The following is a 22,896-nucleotide window of genomic DNA, read 5'->3' on the forward strand; positions in this document are numbered from 1 at the left end:
AGAAATTTTGTTTTAATATATCAATTTAACGTTGCTTTCAACAAATCCAGTGATCTCACATAAAAGTCCCTATCGACAAAAAACAAAAACAAATAAATTTTGCTGTAGGTGTTGAAGTAGCTTAGGTATATTTGACTTAAGTAAGCACCCAGTGGCACAGCGGCATGTCTGTGGACTCACATCACTAAACACCGTGTTTCGATACCCGTGATGGACGGAGCACAGATAGCTCATTATGCAGCTTTGTGCTTAATTCTAAACAAATAAACAAAACTTACGTAAACTTTAATGTATAATGCTAATGGCATTTTAATTACAGAAAGTGCAGAACATTCAGTTTATTTGTGAGAACGTTTTATTTAACTGGGTAAGTGGTTATTTTTCTGTGAATGGCTACAATAACGTTTCCCAATATAATACATTATGTCAAGTACTGAAAAATAGTGTGTGTGTTTTCTTGCACCAAAGCCCTTGATTTAAGCGTTGTAAATTCGAAGACTTACCGCTGTCCAACTGGGTGGGAAGACTGAAAACAGCTGGTGTTAGTCTTGATACATAATTCTAAATAAGCACGTTAAAAATGTTGAATTCAGTTAGAACCTTACATTTGTTATATAAACATTTTTCGAACGTACTTTCAAGAAGAAACTTAAACTCTTTTGTTTTATGATGTATTAGTTGCTGCATAATTAAGAGTTAAATTCTCGCTGTCCGTGGTATTCTTATTTATTGTCCAAGTTTAGCTAACTTACAGGCCACTTCATCAAATATCTATTACATGAAAGTATGTTATTCACCCTTACAGAAAAAAAACTCTTAGAGACTAAACTTTCACCCGCCAGCTTAACATATAGGTTGCAAGCTATGCGCCTGGTAACAGATATTTTAAGTTCCTTATTTCTTGTGATTAGAATGTTACCTATAAAGGTATTAATTCTTTAACTCATTACCAGCGTTCCCAGTGCTTAAAGTTTCTTCTTCGTTTTTTTATCGATACTAAAACACAGGTTGACTAAATTAGTAACCAAGTACTCTAATTCCAGTTAGCTGTTGTAACAAAAAAATCTAGTTCAAAACGAAGAGCACTATAGTAAGTTTTAACCTCATTTTCACTAGAAACTCTAGCAACTTGCAACTAGGAAATAAACCTTTAAGATTATATAAATAATCATTTCTGAATTTTAATAGTTTATATTTTTTAATACCTTACTTAAGATCAAATTTGATACATATTAATATGAACGGAATGAAAATTACACATTAAAACTAATGCTTTCAAACGTAACAAATCAGTTTATCTACAGTAAAGTTTTTCTAAAATACGATTAAGAAACCCTTTTGCTTATTTTTCGGTTTTTTAAACAACATAATTTCAGATTGGAAAAAACAAAACAAAAACATTGTAGATAAGTTGCTATAATATTTACTTAAAATATTTTATAGCCAACAACATAAATTTTTTAAAAATATAAATTTATAACAACTTTAATGTACAGTATTGCCCGTGAAAATACATCCAGTATTCCCTCATTTATGTAACGAACTATAACTTCGCCAGCAATAACATAATATGTATTATGTACTGTTAATATACAACGGTCTTAATTTATGAATTTCAGCTACTTAACAGTGTATAAATATTCTAATATAAATTTGTTTTGTTACATTGTACAGAAATATAAAATTTAAATTTTGAGTTTAGGAATACACGACTCAACCCGATCTACATTCTAAAAATAGACAACACTTTCTCTTGAAGCTAGTTTTACACTAGCTCTACTCTAAACTGATGGGGATAATCAGAAAAAAAGACTTTCTATAAAGTTGCCTTAATTACTAATTCTTAGTTTATTAAATTAATATTTATTAGATAAAAAATCTGAATTCCTGATTTAACTTTTTAAATGAATAAAAAAAGATTCACTCACACAAGTAGTTCAGTAAATAAAATACACGAAAGACTTTCCAGTTTGTGGAATTATATTGTATAGGATTCTGAAATACTATTTTTGTTTTAAATAAATGAACTCACGTTACGAGCCAGAAGAAAGAACTTACTTGGTACTAGATTTCCACGGTTAATGATCCGCGTGCATGAATGAGTCTACTTTTATAAAGTGGCATTCACATGATACTGTTTCATTTAGTAGAGACGAATTTAATGCATACATTAACATAAACTTTTGTTTATAATGACTGAAACACGTTACACCTCCTCATCTAATCCGCAAACCCTCTTCATCCTCGCCGGTGACTCCAGCAGGAAAATTTTTCTTTATTATTACATCATACAGAGTTGGAATTTCAACGTAAGAAAGGGGAGGGAATAATAAATGTACTGGCCAATCGGCTGCTTGAAGGTCGTATTCCATTCATTACATATTTTTTTTAATCGTGAAATAATAATTGCATCGTTCTATAGCAAACTAGGGCCTCGGATTCATAAGAAGGTTTTCTGTGATCATTCCAAAACGCCGCATCATATTCCTTTCAGAGAAGTACATGCTCTGAGCGTTCACTTTTTAAATAAGACTGCTAAGCTTCTGGGAAGTCTAATTAAAAGTTCGATCATTTGAACTGAATAATGAATTCAGTGCAACCAAGGATTATACCATGTGATAAGCACGTGCTTCGACAGATATCCAAATAAAGCCTTAATGTAATCTCACGAACATTTTACGAACACAATTTTAAATCTAATAAAATAAAAACCTTGACTATATTGCGTGCACATGTTAGGCATTGCTGTGTATGAATGAATGAGACTTCTTGTTTTCTATCAGTTTTAATGATGACTGACAGATAAATGACATGGAAGGCTAAACTATATTTTTTATACTCTATTTAAATCAATATTCACACGAAGTACTGATTTATCAATAGAGTCAAATTTAATGTATATATGTTATCATAATCTTTTTTAATGGTTAAAACCATTGAGACCTTTCATCTTTTCATCTTCGCCAGTAAACTCAATGAGACTGGATACTTTTAAAAATACATGAAGCGAATATACGTTTTTTCTCCAAAATAATGACTTTAAGAAGGACTTTATACTTACTGGAGACTTAAATAATTACTGATACAAGATGCTACTCTTCCTCTGTTCAACATATAGATGGATATATATAAATAGATGTGATGACACATGTCACAATTTAAATAACTAAAGTATTTTTTCTGGACATAATTAATGACATTCCTATCAATCGGATTTCGAAAGGTCGTGAAAATGTATTCATTTATTTGTTTAGGTCTAGGTTATATTTGACAGTAGATATCTCAAGGAAATTCGTGTCAGCTTTATATTGTAACTGTTTCCACTTCCTGGAGAGAGACAAACTTTTCTCGAGATGTAACACGAATACTATAAGTTGATATGAGTTGAAAGTTCTTAACCTTGTGTATCTTATTTGAAATAGCCGTTGACGCTGGTAATCTAGGAATTTTTTGTCTGAATTGAGAGTGTAACATTTCATTGATCTTTCTGTCAGTGTCCTTTGTAAAGATACCTGGAAATCTCTCCTGCTACACGAACTTTTGAGAAGTATTAGAGAAAGTAAAGTCATTCAATTTTGAGTCAAGCATTCCATTATTATGAATAAAGACTTGTCTTATTTGTTTGCTTGCATTTGTCTGTTTTCCCTTTCAAATATTCCGTGCGTAACGTATCATCAATCCATATTTTTGCAAAATCTTGTAGTTGTGGGTTGGATATCGATGTACTTGAATACAGCACATGAGTTTGCAACCACAATCAGTGGTACCAACTGAGAGTACTGGGAGACAAACCTAATTTTTATTTTGTTTTGTTTTTATAAATGCAAAACGTCTGGTTAGTGGCGTATGTTTATCGGAAATACTAAATGTATACAGAGCCGAAATTTTAATATTTTTGTTGTTGTTGGTACTCCTCATAACACTTTGGCTCTTACGTAGTTATTATAGTGCTACGTCATTAACATGTATATGTATTCTGTGGACATTAGTGTTCAACTTTGCCACGCTCCCCAAGATTTTGCTGCAATGGCGCCAATAACTAGAATCCTGCCATACCAGCTTATATAAAAATGCATTTCATTCTTCAATGGTAATGACATTTTGTAACTCAAAGCTCATTTTAATACTTGAAGAGCACTTACCCCTTTCAGAATAGGATTAAGCTAGAGAACTTTTGGTATAGTAAGTGCGAACATACAAATGAAAATATAGTCAGGTAGACAAACCATTTGATAATGGTTTAAATAATTATTAATGTAAACTTTATATTTAGTGATTCTAAAACTATTCAGCTACCATTGTATGAAATTGTTTTATTTAAATCCACACAAAACAAATAAGGTGTGGGAAACTATGTAACAACTGTCTTAGAATGTAAACCATAGTATCGTTATGCACTTCCATACTGAGGACTTGTTCATATATGGCGGAAAGTTAAGTGTAAGAACTCAGAAATGTCACGAAGGTCAAAATCGTTCAAGCAATTGGTGTCTATAAATAACGTTACTCTATTTATTTCACTACCAAAAATTGTTTGAAAAACAAATGAAATGTTAACATGAATAAATTACATTTTACTCATATAACTTATACACATGATTAAAGGAACTATGTATGCAATAAAACTTGTTCACGTATAGAATCAGTCGTATTACAGATATGCAGGCTTTCCGCGTCTCCTTCTATGTGTACTTGTGTTGAAACGGAAATCCGCTAATTCGTTTTGACAGTTCAGTGATTAATAGCTAAACACTTCCTATATAGCTGGAAACGTTGGGTATGTGGGTGAACCCTGCTCATCACTTCCATCTTTCGGATCAGTCCACCTAATTATGTCGGTAGCTTTGATGAATTTAACGAAAAAGTCAGATATATCTGAGATTTTAATTTCAAATCAATCAGTAGAATTTCCTACCACTACTTTCGTTTTACAAGTTTCATTTAATAATCAACAACAAAATTAATTTCATTTGTGGACACAATTCATAAGGAAGCTTTTATCGTCAACTAAAACTTCAGTAGCACTCGAATAAAGTGTTATATGTCTGTGATATTTGACCTCAGTAGGCACACACATTGAAATTATAAAGAAAAGTCTTCACCTAATGCACATACTGCATAGTTAGTTATCTTTACATAATAGAAGCATACTTTAAAACATATGAAACTCTCTATAAGCTAATTCAAATTATAGAAACTTATTTAGCCTTTTAAAGCTGGTATAATTTCAGTTCGATAGAAGAAAACCCAGGTTTAATCAAATTCATATCTATTCATGTAACATCAGCATCAGAAAACGTCACATAAATAGACAGCACTGGACGTGTAGTCCACGTGTTAGATACCGTTTGCCTTTTACATTGAAATTAAACTACGAGCTAACTACTGTCTAACAAGTGATTCAAATATTCTGATATACATCCGCACTGTCTTTTAAATATTATCTTGTAACAGGTAGTGCTAAATAATAACAATAATTTTAACATATAAATTATTTCAGTCACTTCTTGTATATGAAAAGTTTTAAAACTTGTTAACCATTCTTGAAGAACAAGTTCTAAGTGAATCTTCTGAACGGAACAATAATTGGATGTTTTATAAAACGTCTGTCTTTGTCTTAATTAAACATTTGTTGTTCATCAATTAAAATTATAGTAAAAACAAAAGCAAAGAAATATCACAAAGCATTATTATATCAACAGTACTACGCTAGAGTTTTTACCATATTAGTAGAACTACATGAAGTATTTATTACATTAATAGTATTGCATGAATTATTTATTATATTAGTAGTACTGCATGGAGTATTTATTACATTAGTAGTACTGCATGGAGTATTTATTATATTAGTAGTACTGCATGAGGTATTTATTATATTAGTAGTACTGCATGGAGTATTTATTACATTAGTAGTACTGCATGAAGTATTTATTATATTAGTATATACTGCATGGAGTATTTATTACATTAGTAGTACTGCATGAAGTATTTATTACATTAGAAGTACTGCATGAATTATTTATTACATTAGTAGTACTGCATGAATTATTTATTACATTAGTAGTACTGCATGAATTATTTATTATATTAGTAGTACTGCTTGGAGTATTTATTACATTACTAGTACTGCATGAGGTATTTATTATATTAGTAGTACTGCATGGAGTATTTATTACATTAGTAGTACTGCATGAAGTATTTATTATATTAGTATATACTGCATGGAGTATTTATTACATTAGTAGTACTGCATGAAGTATTTATTGTATTAGTAGTAATGCATGGAGTATTTATTATATTAGTAGTACTGCATGAAGTATTTATTACATTAGTAGTACTGCATGAAGTATTTATTGTATTAGTAGTACTGCATGAATTATTTATTATATTAGTAGCACTGCATGAAGTATTTATTACATTAGTAGTACTGCATGGAGTATTTATTATATTAGTAGTACTGCATGAAGTATTTATTATATTAGTAGCACTGCATGGAGTATTTATTATATTAGTAGTACTGCATGGAGTATTTATTATATTAGTAGTACTGCATGGAGTATTTATTACATTAGTAGTACTGCATGGAGTATTTATTATATTAGTAGTACTGCATGAAGTATTTATTACATTAGTAGTACTGCATGAAGTATTTATTACATTAGAAGTACTGCATGAATTATTTATTACATTAGTAGTACTGCATGAATTATTTATTACATTAGTAGTACTGCATGAATTATTTATTATATTAGTAGTACTGCTTGGAGTATTTATTACATTACTAGTACTGCATGAGGTATTTATTATATTAGTAGTACTGCATGGAGTATTTATTACATTAGTAGTACTGCATGAAGTATTTATTATATTAGTATATACTGCATGGAGTATTTATTACATTAGTAGTACTGCATGAAGTATTTATTGTATTAGTAGTAATGCATGGAGTATTTATTATATTAGTAGTACTGCATGGAGTATTTATTATATTAGTAGTGTTGCACTGGAGTATTTATTATATTAGTAGTACTGCATGGAGTATTTATTACATTAGTAGTACTGCATGAAGTATTTATTACATTAGTAGTACTGCATGAATTATTTATTATATTAGTAGTACTGCATGGAGTATTTATTATATTAGTAGTACTGCATGAGGCATTTATTATATTAGTAGTACTGCATGGAGTATTTATTACATTAGTAGTACTGCATGAAGTATTTATTATATTAGTATATACTGCATGGAGTATTTATTACATTAGTAGTACTGCATGAAGTATTTATTATATTAGTAGTATTGCATGAATTATTTATTATATTAGTAGTACTGCATGGAGTATTTATTACATTAGTAGTACTGCATGGAGTATTTATTATATTAGTAGTACTGCATGGAGTATTTATCACATTAGTAGTACTGCATGAAGTATTTAATACATTAGTAGTACTGCATGGATTATTTATTATATTAGTAGTACTGCATGAAGTATTTATTATATTAGTAGTACTGCATGGAGTATTTATTATATTAGTAGTGCTGCACTGGAGTATTTATTACATTAGTAGTACTGCATGGAGTATTTATTATATTAGTAGTACTGCATGGAGTATTTATTATATTAGTAGTACTGCATGAAGTATTTATTATATTAGTAGTACTGCATGGAGTATTTATTATATTAGTAGTACTGCATGGAGTATTTATTTTATTAGTAGTGCTGCACTGGAGTATTTATTACATTAGTAGTACTGCATGGAGTATTTATTACATTAGTAGTACTGCATGGAGTATTTATTACATTAGTAGTACTGCATGAAGTATTTATTACATTAGTAGTACTGCATGGAGTATTTATTATATTAGTAGTACTGCATGAAGTATTTATTATATTAGTAGTACTGCATGGAGTATTTATTATATTAGTAGTACTGCATGGAGTATTTATTATATTAGTAGTGCTGCACTGGAGTATTTATTACATTAGTAGTACTGCATGAAGTATTTATTATATTAGTAGTACTGCATGGATTATTTATTATATTAGTAGTGCTGCACTGGAGTATTTATTATATTAGTAGTACTGCATGGGTATTTATTACATTAGTAGTACTGCATGAGTATTTATTATATTAGTAGTACTGCATGGAGTATTTATTACATTAGTAGTACTGCATGGAGTATTTATTACATTAGTACTACTGCATGAAGTATTTATTATATTAGTATATACTGCATGGAGTATTTATTACATTAGTAGTACTGCATAAAGTATTTATTGTATTAGTAGTACTGCATAAAGTATTTATTGTATTAGTAGTACTGCATGAAGTATTTATTGTATTAGTAGTACTGCATGAATTATTTATTATATTAGTAGTACTGCATGGATTATTTATTACATTAGTAGTACTGCATGAAGTGTTTATTGTATTAGTGGTACTGCATGGATTATTTATTATATTAGTAGTACTGCATGGGTTATTTATTACATTAGTAGTTTTTGCATGGATTATTTATTACATTAGTAGTACTGCATGGATTATTTATTATATTAATAATACTGCATGAGTATTTATTATATTAGTAGCACTGCATGAAGTATTTATTACATTAGTAGTACTGCATGGAGTATTTATTATATTAGTAGTACTGCATGAAGTATTTATTATATTAGTAGTACTGCATGAAGTATTTATTACATTAGTAGTACTGCATGAATTATTTATTATATTAGTAGGTACTGCTTGGGTATTTATTACATTACTAGGTACTGCATGGGGTATTTATTATATTAGTAATACTGCATAGATTATTTATTACATTAGTGAGTACTGCATGAAGTATTTATTATATTAGTATATACTGCATGGGTATTTATTACATTAGTAGTACTGCATGAAGTATTTATTGTATTAGTAGTAATGCATGGATTATTTATTATATTAGTGAGTACTGCATGGGTATTTATTATATTAGTGGTGTTGCACTGGGTATTTATTATATTAGTGGTACTGCATGGATATTTTATTACATTAGTAGTACTGCATGAAGTATTTATTACATTAGTAATTACTGCATGAATTATTTATTATATTAGTGGTACTGCATGGATTATTTATTATATTAGTGGTACTGCATGAGGGTATTTATTATATTAGTAGTACTGCATGGGTTATTTATTACATTAGTAGTACTGCATGAAGTATTTATTATATTAGTATATACTGCATGGATTATTTATTACATTAGTAGTACTGCATGAAGTATTTATTATATTAGTAGTATTGCATGAATTATTTATTATATTAGTAGTACTGCATGGAGTATTTATTACATTAGTAGTACTGCATGGAGTATTTATTATATTAGTAGTACTGCATGGAGTATTTATTACATTAGTAGTACTGCATGAGTATTTATTACATTAGTAGTACTGCATGGGTATTTATTATATTAGTAGTACTGCATGAAGTATTTATTATATTAGTAGTACTGCATGGAGTATTTATTATATTAGTAGTGCTGCACTGGAGTATTTATTACATTAGTAGTACTGCATGGAGTATTTATTATATTATTAGTACTGCATGGGTATTATTATATTAGTAGTACTGCATGAAGTATTTATTATATTAGTAGTACTGCATGGGTATTTATTATATTAGTAGTACTGCATGGGTATTTATTTTATTAGTAGTGCTGCACTGGATTATTTATTACATTAGTAGTACTGCATGGGTATTTATTACAATAGTAGTACTGCATGGAGTTATTTATTACATTAGTGAGTACTGCATGGAGTATTTATTACATTAGTAGTACTGCATGGGTATTTATTATATTAGTAGTACTGCATGAGTATTTATTATATTAGTAGTACTGCATGGGTATTTATTATATTAGTAGTACTGCATGGGTATTTATTATATTAGTAGTGCTGCACTGGAGTATTTATTACATTAGTAGTACTGCATGAAGTATTTATTATATTAGTAGTACTGCATGGATTATTTATTATATTAGTAGTGCTGCACTGGAGTATTTATTATATTAGTAGTACTGCATGGAGTATTTATTACATTAGTAGTACTGCATGGAGTATTTATTATATTAGTAGTACTGCATGGAGTATTTATTACATTAGTAGTACTGCATGGAGTATTTATTACATTAGTACTACTGCATGAAGTATTTATTATATTAGTATATACTGCATGGAGTATTTATTACATTAGTAGTACTGCATAAAGTATTTATTGTATTAGTAGTACTGCATAAAGTATTTATTGTATTAGTAGTACTGCATGAAGTATTTATTGTATTAGTAGTACTGCATGAATTATTTATTATATTAGTAGTACTGCATGGAGTATTTATTACATTAGTAGTACTGCATGAAGTATTTATTGTATTAGTAGTACTGCATGAATTATTTATTATATTAGTAGTACTGCATGGAGTATTTATTACATTAGTAGTACTGCATGGAGTATTTATTACATTAGTAGTACTGCATGGAGTATTTATTATATTAGTAGTACTGCATGAAGTATTTATTATATTAGTAGTACTGCATGAAGTATTTATTACATTAGTAGTACTGCATGGAGTATTTATTATATTAGTAGTACTGCATGAAGTATTTATTATATTAGTAGTACTGCACTGGAGTATTTATTATATTAGTATAACTGCACTAGAGTATTTATTATATTAGTAGTACTGCATTGGGGTTTTTATTATATTGGTAGTACTACACTAGAGTTTTTATTACATCAGTGGTACTACACTAGAGTTTTTATTACATCAGTGGTACTACAATAGAGTTTTATTATATCAGTGGTACTACACTAGAGTTTTATTACATCAGTGGTACTACACTAGAGTTTTTATTATATCAGTGGTACTACACTAGAGTTTTTATTACATCAGTGGTACTACACTAGAGTTTTTATTATATCAGTGGTACTACACTAGAGTTTTTATTACATCAGTGGTACTACACTAGAGTTTTTATTATATCAGTGGTACTACACTAGAGTTTTTATTACATCAGTGGTACTACACTAGAGTTTTTATTATATCAGTGGTACTACACTAGAGTTTTTATTACATCAGTGGTACTACACTAGAGTTTTTATTATATCAGTGGTACTACACTAGAGTTTTTTTATTATATCAATAGAATTGTAGTGGAGGTTTTATTGTATCAGTATCATTGCCTTGGAATTTTTTTACTAAATATCAGTATTGGAAACGACATAAATGAGACAAAATAAGCTCAGATGGATAGGAATCTTTTCTGAACAATTATTTCTTAATCTGGAAAACATTTTTATGTTAAGTTAATGTTTTAACAAGTTTGTGTGTTCTAAAAAAATATTGTATGACTCAACATGTGAGTTATTTTTCTTTTTACAAGGATCCGCATTAATAAGAGTAAAACAAAGAACTCGGGTGGTGGTATTAGCTGTTATTCACGTTCTTCGTATTTATGCTAAACGGAACATGAGAATTACCACTTATTCGTTTCGCGGAATCACAGCTTTCGCTGAAAGACATATGTCCAGACCACACAACTCCAGAGTACTGAGCTAGGCCGACTCCGTTACTGTCACTTGTTTCTGAACGCGTCTAGACCAACTAAAACTGAAACGTATCCTCAAGGTTTTTACGTGTCTAAATAGTACGTGCGCTGTTTTATAGACCAGTGGGCGTCATAGCCACACCTCATAACCCTTAAACCCCATATTACGAATAATCATGCATTCCATCTCTTTGAGCATGAATTGGTTCCGCTTTCTTCTTTCTCTCTCGCGTAATAATTATTAATATGCTTGGAACTGAGGAGTTATTATTATATGCTAACTATGCGCATATATATAAATATATATATTTTGATAATTATCATATTGATAAACTTTAATGTTTCTATTATTCTGTTATTTTTCATAACGAACAATAGTTCAAATTTTGAAATTATGGATCTTATGATAAATATATTTCACACGTTAGGCTTACGAATGTAGATTGAACCTTTGGTCCTCAATACTCTTTCAATCTGTTAAGATATTTTCAAAAGTTCATGTCCTATTTATTAGTTTCTACTTTCCTGTTCTGTAGGTGACATTTTTGTTTTGAATATGTATATATATTATGCAATACTGCATAAATCTGCGTTACGTCCACGGCAGGAACCGAATTCTGAATATCAACATTACAAGTCCTTTCCACGAGAAGAATGAAGTTACAGAGGAACTCAACATAAAGTTTGTGTGCAGATGTTCACGATTCCACAACTAAAACTCGCTGACATTTTACTTCACGATGAAGTAGTATTCGTCATATAAAAGTAAGATTTGTTGCTGCAACCAAACTGCGCATGTGTAGTGTTATCTCAAACTCGGCAGCAGGACATCAAAAGCGCTGGAACGAAGAAAACATTCCTGAAAATGTTACTTTTTATTAGGTAGAGGCACATTTCAATCATATTATGAATTAGATCATTAAAGTGATTAATATGAATTACAAATAAAATGTGAATTCTAGAAAAGTGATTCCGGGACAGTCGAAACAGGAAGAAAATGATGGATCGTAAGAGCAAACAGAAATGTACTGAAATTTTACGTTTGTTTTGGAATTTCGCACAAAGCTACTCGAGGGCTATCTGTGCTAGCCGTCCCTAATTTAGCAGCGTAAGACTGGAGGGAAGGCAGCTAATCATCACCACCCACCGCCAATTCTTGGGCTACTCTTTTACCAACGAAAAGTGGGATTGAACGTCACATAATAACGCCCCCACGGCTGGGAGGGCGAGCATGTTTGGCGCGACCGGGATGCGAACCCGCGACCCTCAGATTACGAAGCGTACGCCTTAACGCGCTAGGCCATGCCAGGCCCTGAAATTTTATGTAGTTTTAAAACCACAAGAATATTCTTATATAAAACGACATAAGGTATGGATAGTTAAAGTTAGTGAGTACTATAACTTACAACTCTTGCGACGACGAACTATTTAGACGACGGAAAAATTTGTTTATTAATAAATATCTTACTATTCAAATAATACCAACAAGGTATAATTAGTGATAGAAAATGAGCCTGAAAAAATTTCTTTGGAGAAATATCGCTGTATCTGTGTAGGGTCAGGATACAAGTTGCGTTTGAATATTTTTATCGTTTATCGGTTTTTAAGCTATTTTCGCTGCTACAACTACTTCATTATATAAAGATAAATAAGAAATATAAATAATTAATAAAAATAAAACAAATTAGGCCTAACTGGATGTGTAAAATGGAACTTTGTAATTAATAACATTTTTTTTAAAAATCCCGTTTTTCTTATTTTCCAATAGGACTACTAAGTATTCATCCAGCTAAGTGGTCAAATAACCATGACCAATTTTATTGTTTTCGTGATCGAGAATTGATGACTAGAAAACCAGATGGATGTATATATGTCTTTCTGCTTCTCTGTAGATAGAGACATACAGCGGGTTAATTTAATTAATGTGAGTAGTGTGCTTGTTTGTTTTTTGAATTTCGCGCAAAGCTACTCGAGAGCCATATGCGCTAGCCGTCTCTAATTTTGCAGTGTAAGACCGCCAACTCTTGAGCTACTCTTTTACCAACGAATAATGGGATTGACCGTCACATTATAACGCCCCCACGGCTGAAAAGGCGAACATGTTTGGTGCGACAGGGATGCAAACCCGCGACCCTCAGATTACGAGTCACACGCCTTAGCCCACCTGGTAGTAGTTTGTGTTTTCTTATAGCGAAGCCACATCGGGCTATCTACTGAGCCCACCGAGGAGAATCGAACCCCTGATTTTAGCGTTGTAAATCCGAAGACATACCGCTGCACTAGCGGGGGGGTGTCCATTTTTGTTTTTGTTTTTTTTAATTTCGCACAAAGCTACTCGAGGGCTATCTATGCTAGCCGTCCCTAATTTAGTAGTGTAAGACTAGAGGGAAGGCAGCTATTCATCACCACCCACCGCCAACTCTTGGGCTACTCTTTTACCAACGAATAGTGGGATTGACTATCACATTGTAACGCCCCCACGGTTGAAAGGGCGAGTATGTTTGGCGCGATGGGGATGCGAACCCGCGACCCTCAGATTACGAGTCGCACGCCTTAACACGCTTGGCCATGCCGGGTCGGGTGGCCAGAGTAGTATGCAATTAAAAAAAACAGTGCAACCTTTTATTTGGCAGAAAATTAAAAACACCATTAAAGGAAGAAATAATAGAATTTATCTAAATTAAGCCTTAGGAGCTGAAATTATTTTCGATATTATTATTATATTATATAATTATCAGGGCTCAAATTCAGAATTTAGAAAGTGAAATATCCAAACGATTTTGAAGTGGGACTAGCCTCTCTCTGAAAAGTTGAAGAATTTTTGAAATTTGAAAGTTTAGTTCAATTTATTGATACTCTCAACTGATTTTTTACTGGTTACTTCTATTCAAGTTAGCAATAAAAATCAGAATGACCAACACTTTCTGCTATCTATGCGAACATTTTTTCCTAACCGATCGTTAGAATCAGTATATTGAAGTTATCCATGGAATAAGGTTATATAAAGTTTATTGTGAAGCTAGAAAGTGTAATGTTATGTTTGATAGTTGTACCGATAAAAAGAGCTCTTTCTGTAATGGGTTTTACATCGATCATAATATTTTGGAAGATAGGATATTTTACGTCTGTCTTCAACATTTAACACGTTATAGATGGCCCAGATCTCTTTGAATACAGTATACGAACATACGTATCCCATTAAACAGTTAAATATTTTCATTACTTGGATCTCTAGTTTTTATTTTAATGTTTTACTGTTTCATTCAAATTTGTTTTTGTATTAGAAAGGAGGGGATCTGGATCCCTTGGATTATTCTGCTGGATTCACTACTGGTTATTATACATATCATGAAATTAAATTAAATCAACAAAAATGTCTCTTGGCCGGAAGTAAATTAATCTATAAAATCTGTGCGCTAAAGTCTGAACCTTCCATTTTCACTTTTGTCTAAGAACTTTAGAACCATAAGTTGTTCTAGTTTTACTAAAGCCTAGTCTCCCCATGGTATAGCAGTAAGTCTACTGATTTACAGCGTTAAAATCAGGAGTTCGATTGCCCTCGGTGGACTCAGCAGATGGCCCGATGTTGCTTTGCTATAAGAAAACAAACACACTAAAGCCTAAGACATAGGAACTATCATCTGATTAGTTCAGTTAGAGAATACAATGAACGAAAATACCATCTATCTTAGTCCTAGTTTGCGCCTACAATAGCAAAGACTTAAATCGTTCTAGTTTCAACTAAAGCCTATGGTATAGAATGTGTAATCTGTCCTAGTTCAGATAGATACTACACACTAAATCAAAGCACAATATTTGCTAATTCCTGTTTAAACCTAGAACAAAAGGAATTACAATATGCACTAGTTCAGAATAGACCTTACAGCAACAAGAAGTGTGTTCCTTACTAGTTCAAAATAGAGACTACAACAACAGGAAGTGTGATCTGATCTAGATGTGTAAGAAGTGGCCTACTGGTTAGTATGCCGACCAGTGGAACTGAGGGAACATAGTTCACGTTCTTCTGCCGTGAAATTACATTTCCCCACTTTGTGTCAATAGGTGGGTTGTACGAGTATTATTCGATAACTGTTAAACAGTTAAAATGAATTAGATTACTTCAACATAATATGGAAAACAAACTGAGCTATTCGTGTTTTTTCTTGTATTCTGGTATAATACGAAATAAACACACAGAACTGGTATTTACTAGATTATTAAAACAAAATATAAAGTGAAATTATTTCTTCTGTAACATATGGCACTGTTTATAATGACATTGTTTATAGTTTGTAAGATAAGATTAAGTTGAATAACTTGACATGTAATTGTTTACAGTTTGTAAGGTAAAGTTAAGTTGAATAACTTTGCCTATCATTGTTTACAGTTTGTAAGATAAGGTTAGGTCGAATAACATGAATTATTATTGTTTACAGTTTGTAAGATAAGGTTCAATTGAATAACTTAAACAATCATCGACACATATTCCTGGTTAAAGAAGTATAAATCCGACATATTATTTTGCATAAACGGAATCAAACTCTGGACATCAGTATCCCTAATAGTGAATTCTTATATATAAGCTAAATTTCTAAAATGGTCTATTTTATATGACCTGTCAAAATACATATAATGAAAACATATGTTTATCTGTTGATAAGTTATAAAGGAATGTAAAATGCAACAAAATGTCTTAATATTGTGTGCGATGCTTTGTAATTTAAATAATCCAGAATTTAGGAAAAAGCTGTGTGGTGTGGATTCTCAGATTGAGTTGCATTTATATAGAAACATAAAATAATATAAAATAAAAAAATGTTTGGATCAAAAATTCGAAAGTAGACGAGATACTGAGAATGACTTAGTAATGGTAAACATAGATAATTATTCTATTAAGAACCACAACCAAACTTAGATAAAATTAGGATATCAATTCTAGAACTATGTGAGCTTAGCATCAAACGTTTGAGCCCAGCATGGCCAGGTGGATTAAGGTCTTCGACTCGTAATCTGAGGATCGTGGGCTGGAATCCCCGTCGCACCAAACATTTTCGCCCTTTCAGCCGTGGGGCTTTAAATGTGTCGATTAATCCCAGTATTCGTTGGTAAAAGAGTAGCCCAAGAATTGGCAATGAGTGGTGATGACTAGTTGCCTTCCCTCTAGTCTTACACTGCTAAATTAGGGACGGCTAGCACACATAGCCCTCGTGTAGCTTTGTGCGAAATTAAAAAACAAAACATCTAAAGTTTGTAAACTGCTTCAAAATTGTAACCACTTAATGTAACAATCTGTGGGAGATCTGTATCACCCACACATGATACTTAATTTTTTAATAACTCTCTTACTTCTATCTAACTTGACTTTTATCTTGTAATAATCACTCATCTCTTCGAACTGGAACTGAGTTTTGTATCTTTGTTAATATCACTCATTCTTTACGAAGTATAATATAAATGAGTAATTATATTTTCTTCTTGTTTACAACTTATCTTAAACAATAGAAGCGAATAGTTAGTTATTGTCTCCCAGTTTTGAACTTTTTAAAAAAAAATTAGTATTAACTGTTTGTCATCTTGATTGACTTGACAGGTGATTTGTAATATAAATTCGAGACCCAATTTTGTATATGTCATCATAAGGTAGAAAAGTATTATAATTCATGAAAAAAGAAACTTTATCATGCACAAATCTCTTTGAAGTCCCTTCAGATACGTGAGACAGATCTTATTTCGTAAATTTATTGTGCTGGAAGATAAAGAGTTAAGTAAGTTCTCGGGGCGCCAACGAGAAAATGATATTTAAAATACTAAATTTCAAGGTAGCTCTTTTTTTTAACTCTTGATCAACCTAGAAAGAGCATCCAGTGGCATAGCGGTATGTCTGCGGACTCACACTGCTAAAAACCAAGATTCGATACCCTTTTTTGGTAGTGTACAGGTAGTTAATTGTGTAGCTTTGTGCTTAATTCCAGTCAAAGAAAACAAACCACTTAGAAAAATCAATAAACTAAACTTTTAAAATACAAAAAGTTCCCAGTAATGATGTGATTCAAATTTAAAACTTTGTTGATCACGTAATGTTGTCAATTAGCCTATATCTTTGGCCAATGCATCCTTATTAAAAACATATATAAATCACAATTTACAGATATTAAATAGTATGTAACAATGAATCATATTTTGAGTTGATATGTTATGTACGAAATATCAACAACATCTGAATAAATAGTTTCTCATGTAGTTTATCCATAAAATGGCGTAACATATTTGTCTGGCAAAAGATTTTGTTTTTTGAATTTCAGCCAAAGCTCCACGAGAGCTATCTGCGCTAGCCGTCCCTAATTTTGTAGTGTAAGACTAGAGGGAAGGCAGCTAGTCATTACTACCCACCGCCAACTCTTGGGCTACTCTTTACCAACGAATAGGCCGAAAGGGCGAGCATGTTTGGTGTGACGGGGATTGGAACCCGTGACACTCATATTATGAGTCGAATGCCTTAACCCACTTAGCCATGCCAGGCCGTCTGGCAGAAACTTTAGTTTTTATACTAATTCAAATAAATATTTTAATTACTTCCCAAATTGATACAACCAGATATTAATTTTAAAGAACTTTATTGTTTTATTTATTTAATATTAGTTAATTATGCTATTGTTGCATTTACAGTCCATTTTTCTCCCCTAATGTTTGAATGAAATTATGACAATAAATAATTTGTTTTCTTCTGTTTACCCTTTAATTACTAATTATAATTAAAGTAGATTACCGATTCCATCAAACTTTTCCTTAGCAGTTGAAATATGTTAGTATGCTGCTATTTAATTGCTTACATCCTTAGTATTATACTAACTCCATATGAACTTTGTCCTTACATTTAAGAACAATTATGCTGAAACAACTTGCTAGTCGCATTCAGATCTTTTAATAACTATACTCTTCCACGCACTGGCTTTGGAAGAACGAGTTTGTTACTACATAGTTAAATATGTCACCACTGAAACAAAAAGTAATGTAATCTTAGCAGGTACCTTCAGTGTATTGAAAGAATAAATACAGTACTCGTTAAGTATTGTAGAGATTTAATAACAATTTTCTGTTAAGGAACTCTGACTCCTAGATTTAGAAACAAAAGTGTATAACTTGTTTACTATCATATAAAGCACGATGTCTGAACTTTTCAAATTGTTTCTTGAATTTGAAATCCACCTAACTTATTAGATTTAAATAAATATTATAATAAGAAAGATATTATTAAACTATTTTCCAGATTGTTAGATGTCTGGCTTACATGATAATATTACAGGCATCCCTTAACCAGCTTTAACCGGTTAGATGTCTGGTTTTCATGATCATGTTACGGGCATCCCTAACCAACTTTAACTGATTAGGTGTTTGGTTTTCATGATCATATTACAAGCATTCCTTAACCAGTTTTAACTGATTAGATGTTTGGTTTTCATGATCATATTACAAGCATCCCTTAACCAGCTTTAACTGATTAGATGTTTGGTTTTCATGATCATATTACAAGCATTCCTTAACCAGTTTTAACTGATTAGATGTTTGGTTTTCATGATCATATTACAAGCATTCCTTAACCAGTTTTAACTGATTAGATGTTTGGTTTCATGATCATATTACAAGCATTCCTTAACCAGTTTTAACTGATTAGATGTTTGGTTTTCATGATCATATTACAAGCATTCTTAACCAGTTTTAACTGATATTTAAGCTCACCCACTTTTATCTGAATTGTTTCCTATTTCTACCTATTGAATAAAGCCAAACACATTTACTCCACTTTTTGTTTTCATGTGACAATTAATAAATACGCACTAAAATTTCATCCTTGAGTTGTTAAACTTAAATACCTAATTTCACAGTGTTATTTCATTTTGTGTATGTGTGTGTGTGTTTTTGTCTTATAGAAAAGCCACAGCGGGCTATCTGCTGGACCACTAATGGGAATCGAAACCCTGATTTTACCGTTGTAAATCTATAGACTTACCGCTGTACTAGCGTAGGGCATATTTCATTGTTTTTGGACAAAATATATATGCATTACTAAACTGAGTTTTGAATCACCATTTGTTAAAGCCGATATGTTAGTGTTTTATATAACAGCATAAATACAAACTTGATTTTCAACTGATGCCTTCTTTAAAATCTGACATTATGAGCAACTTTTAAGTGACTCACAAATGCTGTTCACGAATCTTGTGCATCACCCATGAGTTAACTCTTGAGCATTTACTGTGAGTTACTCAATCACGTGAAATGCTTCAGTCAAAAAATCAACTGTAGAACTTGAAGGCAGCGATTTGTAAAAAAAAAAACAAAGATAACAAAATCAATCTTACATAAAACACAAAGAGGAGCCTGGCATAGCCAGGTGGTCAAAACGCTCGACTTACACCTGATTCTCGCGGGTTCGAATCTCCGTCACACCAAACATGCTCGTTCCTTTCAGCCGTGCCGGCGTTATAACGTTACAGTCAATCACAAGATTTGTTGCTAAAAAAATAGCTCAAGAGTTGGCGGTGGGTAGTGATGAATCAGCTGCCTTCCTTCTAGTTCTACACTGCTAAATTAGGGACAGATAGCACAGGTAGCTTTCGTGTAACTTTGCGTGAAATTCAAAACAAACAAGCATACGAGACAAAAAAGCTGTAAAATAAAACAGAGTTCAGAGTAAACACGAACTAAAGTATTATTTAAAAATAGGTTGCGTTTCAAAAGGAAGAAAGTCCTATAAATGATGAACAAAAAGTAATAAAAAGTTAATAACACTTTTTCAACATACACACTACTATTAATTATTTATCGATTTCTGTTTGCAGACCTCAAAATAGTTTTGCTTTTATTTGATAATGATTTTGCGTTGTTTTTTTGTAGATAAGTCCAAATCTATGCAATATACTATTTGTGCTGTGCTCATCAGGAATATCAGAATCTAGTTCTTTAGTCTTATTATAAATTCACAGACCTACAGCTATACCACTGGAGAGCACTAACAAATCTAACATTATCAACTATTATATACAGTAATGCTTAATAGTAGTGATCGTAATGAACCATAATAGTGTTCATAAAATTTGCTCATTTATAACCGCTTTTAATTAATATTTCTCAGTATTACCAAACAAAGTAAAGTTATTGTACTTATAAAGCTGCCTAAATTGCTATATACGTGTTTGAGGAATGAATTAAATTTTCACCATTTCAACTAATTTTAATCTAAATAAGCAATAAGTGACTTTTCCAAACAAACATATAAAAAGAATGACGAGCCATATAACTAACTTTCACAGAACTCTTCGGTCTGGGGTTCCAATAAGTCCTTTCTTACACCAAGAAGAATACTAATATATATATATAAAACGAACGATATGTTACTCTGGACATGCCAATAGATTTGAGTTTAGCACAATTGTTTTACTTCAATTTTATTGTTCGTAACATTCGAAATTTATATAAATGCATTTCTACATACATTTAAAGTAGTGCTAAAAAGCACGTTCTACAGGGGATGTTAGGGTTTAACGTAAAACAACGAGCAAAATTTTTAGGTGTGTCCGTCTTTCTCTGTATTTTGTAGTTATTGAGCTGATTGTGGAATGAGCAGCTAACATCTATATACAGTTTTAAGATTCGACCTAAGGCTCTTACTTTCACCATGATCATTGACTTTCGCATAATAAGTAACATTCCGCTACCAAAAGAAGAACTAACTATGCTAGCCAGAAACTATTACCGTAAAGAAGAAAACAGAAATGAATTAACCTCTATCCTTCATAAAAACACTAGCGCACCTCACAAACTAATAACAGCTTAAAATCTGCAAATAAACGAAACCACAAAACACAGATAACTAAAATGAAATCATTAACAATAACAAATTTTAATGTTTTGCCTTACAGATGGGTACAAATCAAGCAGGTGTTTCAGCATTCGTTTCGTTAAAGTGAATTTCTCAAAGATACTCCGGTTTCTCCCGTAAGCAGTTCTGTTGTACATTGGATCCTTAAATATCAGCTCCCCTAAAAACGGTCGTATCTAACAATATATCCTATAATAAATCTATAAGAATGGTTATTATTTACATTTTAAATTTGATTTTTATTTATTTTTTCTTTGTTCATCTTCATCCTATTCCTTTATGACCCAAAGTCCAACTGTTTCTCACGTCCATAAGACTGTTTTCACGATAGCTCTTTAACTTCACAACTCTCCCTTCTCTTTTTTTATGCTCATATGGTAAATAGTCAAGAAAATAAAACCACGTGATTAACCAAAGGGCTCATGAGATGAAAACTCAGCCGACTAACTATATCATATGAAATAATCTTACACCCCAGTTGTGAAGAACTACCAGACTAACCTGAGTATTACAAGTTCTTCTTCAATAACTGAATACTTATCCTGGTAAAAATATAAAATAAACCTATTTCTATAAATGTTTCTCTAAGATGCAATAGTCATAGTCAACTTCATAGTCAACTCAATACAGGTACTTTGCCTAAACTATCTATAAGACATTGTTTGTTGTTGTTTTATAATGTTCGTGTAATTATTTTGTTGAGATCTGAAATGTGTGCGACTTCATTTGAAAAATTTCTATTAAAATATCACGAGAATTTGTTTATACGTTGTTCTTAGAGGTAACACACAGTATTTTAACATTAAAATATCTTGTTTGGAATAAGAGAATTGAAGGTTTCTATCAGCCTATCAACAAAAACTCATTTTATAACAAAGCTGAACAACAGATATACAATGAAATCTCTTCTTCGTCTCTCTTTATTTTTTTTTTATTAATGATTTTAAAGAAACTGTAACGTAAGAACTATTTAAGATGTTAGCTTTAAGCATTAGCAAAAAAGAAGGAAGTTGGGTCTGCTACCAACAATAGAAAACTTTCAAAGTCCTTACCAAAACGTGATGTTTTGTGGAAAAGAACAGGCTCACTTGACAAACTCCTTTGTTATGGTAAGAAACTTGTGGAAAACAGTCGTCGGCTTGACCTTTGTGAATCTGGCCATTTGCTATTTAGTGTCATTCTTATAAGAATGTTTTACTGTTCACAGCGTCCCCTAGTGGTTAGGAATTGATTTCTAAAGCAACCACCCACGCACAAAGTAGGCGTTATTTAAAAGGAAAATTGCAAGCATCATATATCAGACCTTCTACGGAAGGTAACGTTTCTCATGCAACATACTCTTAATTACATTCAGAATAGTAAAAAACAGTATAGAAGAAATATATCCTCTCCATTGGTGGAACAGACAAAATATTACAGGAAAAG

At 31.5% G+C, this 22,896-nt stretch overlaps 1 protein-coding gene across 4 annotated transcripts in view; it reads right to left on the bottom strand.

The window, feature by feature from the left end:
* The window catches only part of LOC143237089 (leucine-rich repeat and fibronectin type III domain-containing protein 1-like protein), a 31,455-nt gene extending 8,812 nt beyond the window's left edge, over positions 1 to 22,643 (bottom strand). Inside the window, exon 1 of one of the 4 annotated variants that reach the window (XM_076475948.1) lies at positions 22,524 to 22,643. The gene's annotated coding sequence lies outside the window, so the exon portion shown is untranslated. Of the gene's footprint in view, positions 1 to 2,058; positions 2,200 to 22,523 lie in introns of those variants that run through there. The other 3 variants (XM_076475951.1, XM_076475950.1, XM_076475949.1) reach the window with 3 other exon arrangements.
* Positions 22,644 to 22,896: the final 253 nt, after the last annotated feature.

This window comes from Tachypleus tridentatus, chromosome 13 (assembly GCF_004210375.1).
Source record: "Tachypleus tridentatus isolate NWPU-2018 chromosome 13, ASM421037v1, whole genome shotgun sequence".
In the NCBI taxonomy this organism is placed as follows: domain Eukaryota; kingdom Metazoa; phylum Arthropoda; class Merostomata; order Xiphosura; family Limulidae; genus Tachypleus; species Tachypleus tridentatus.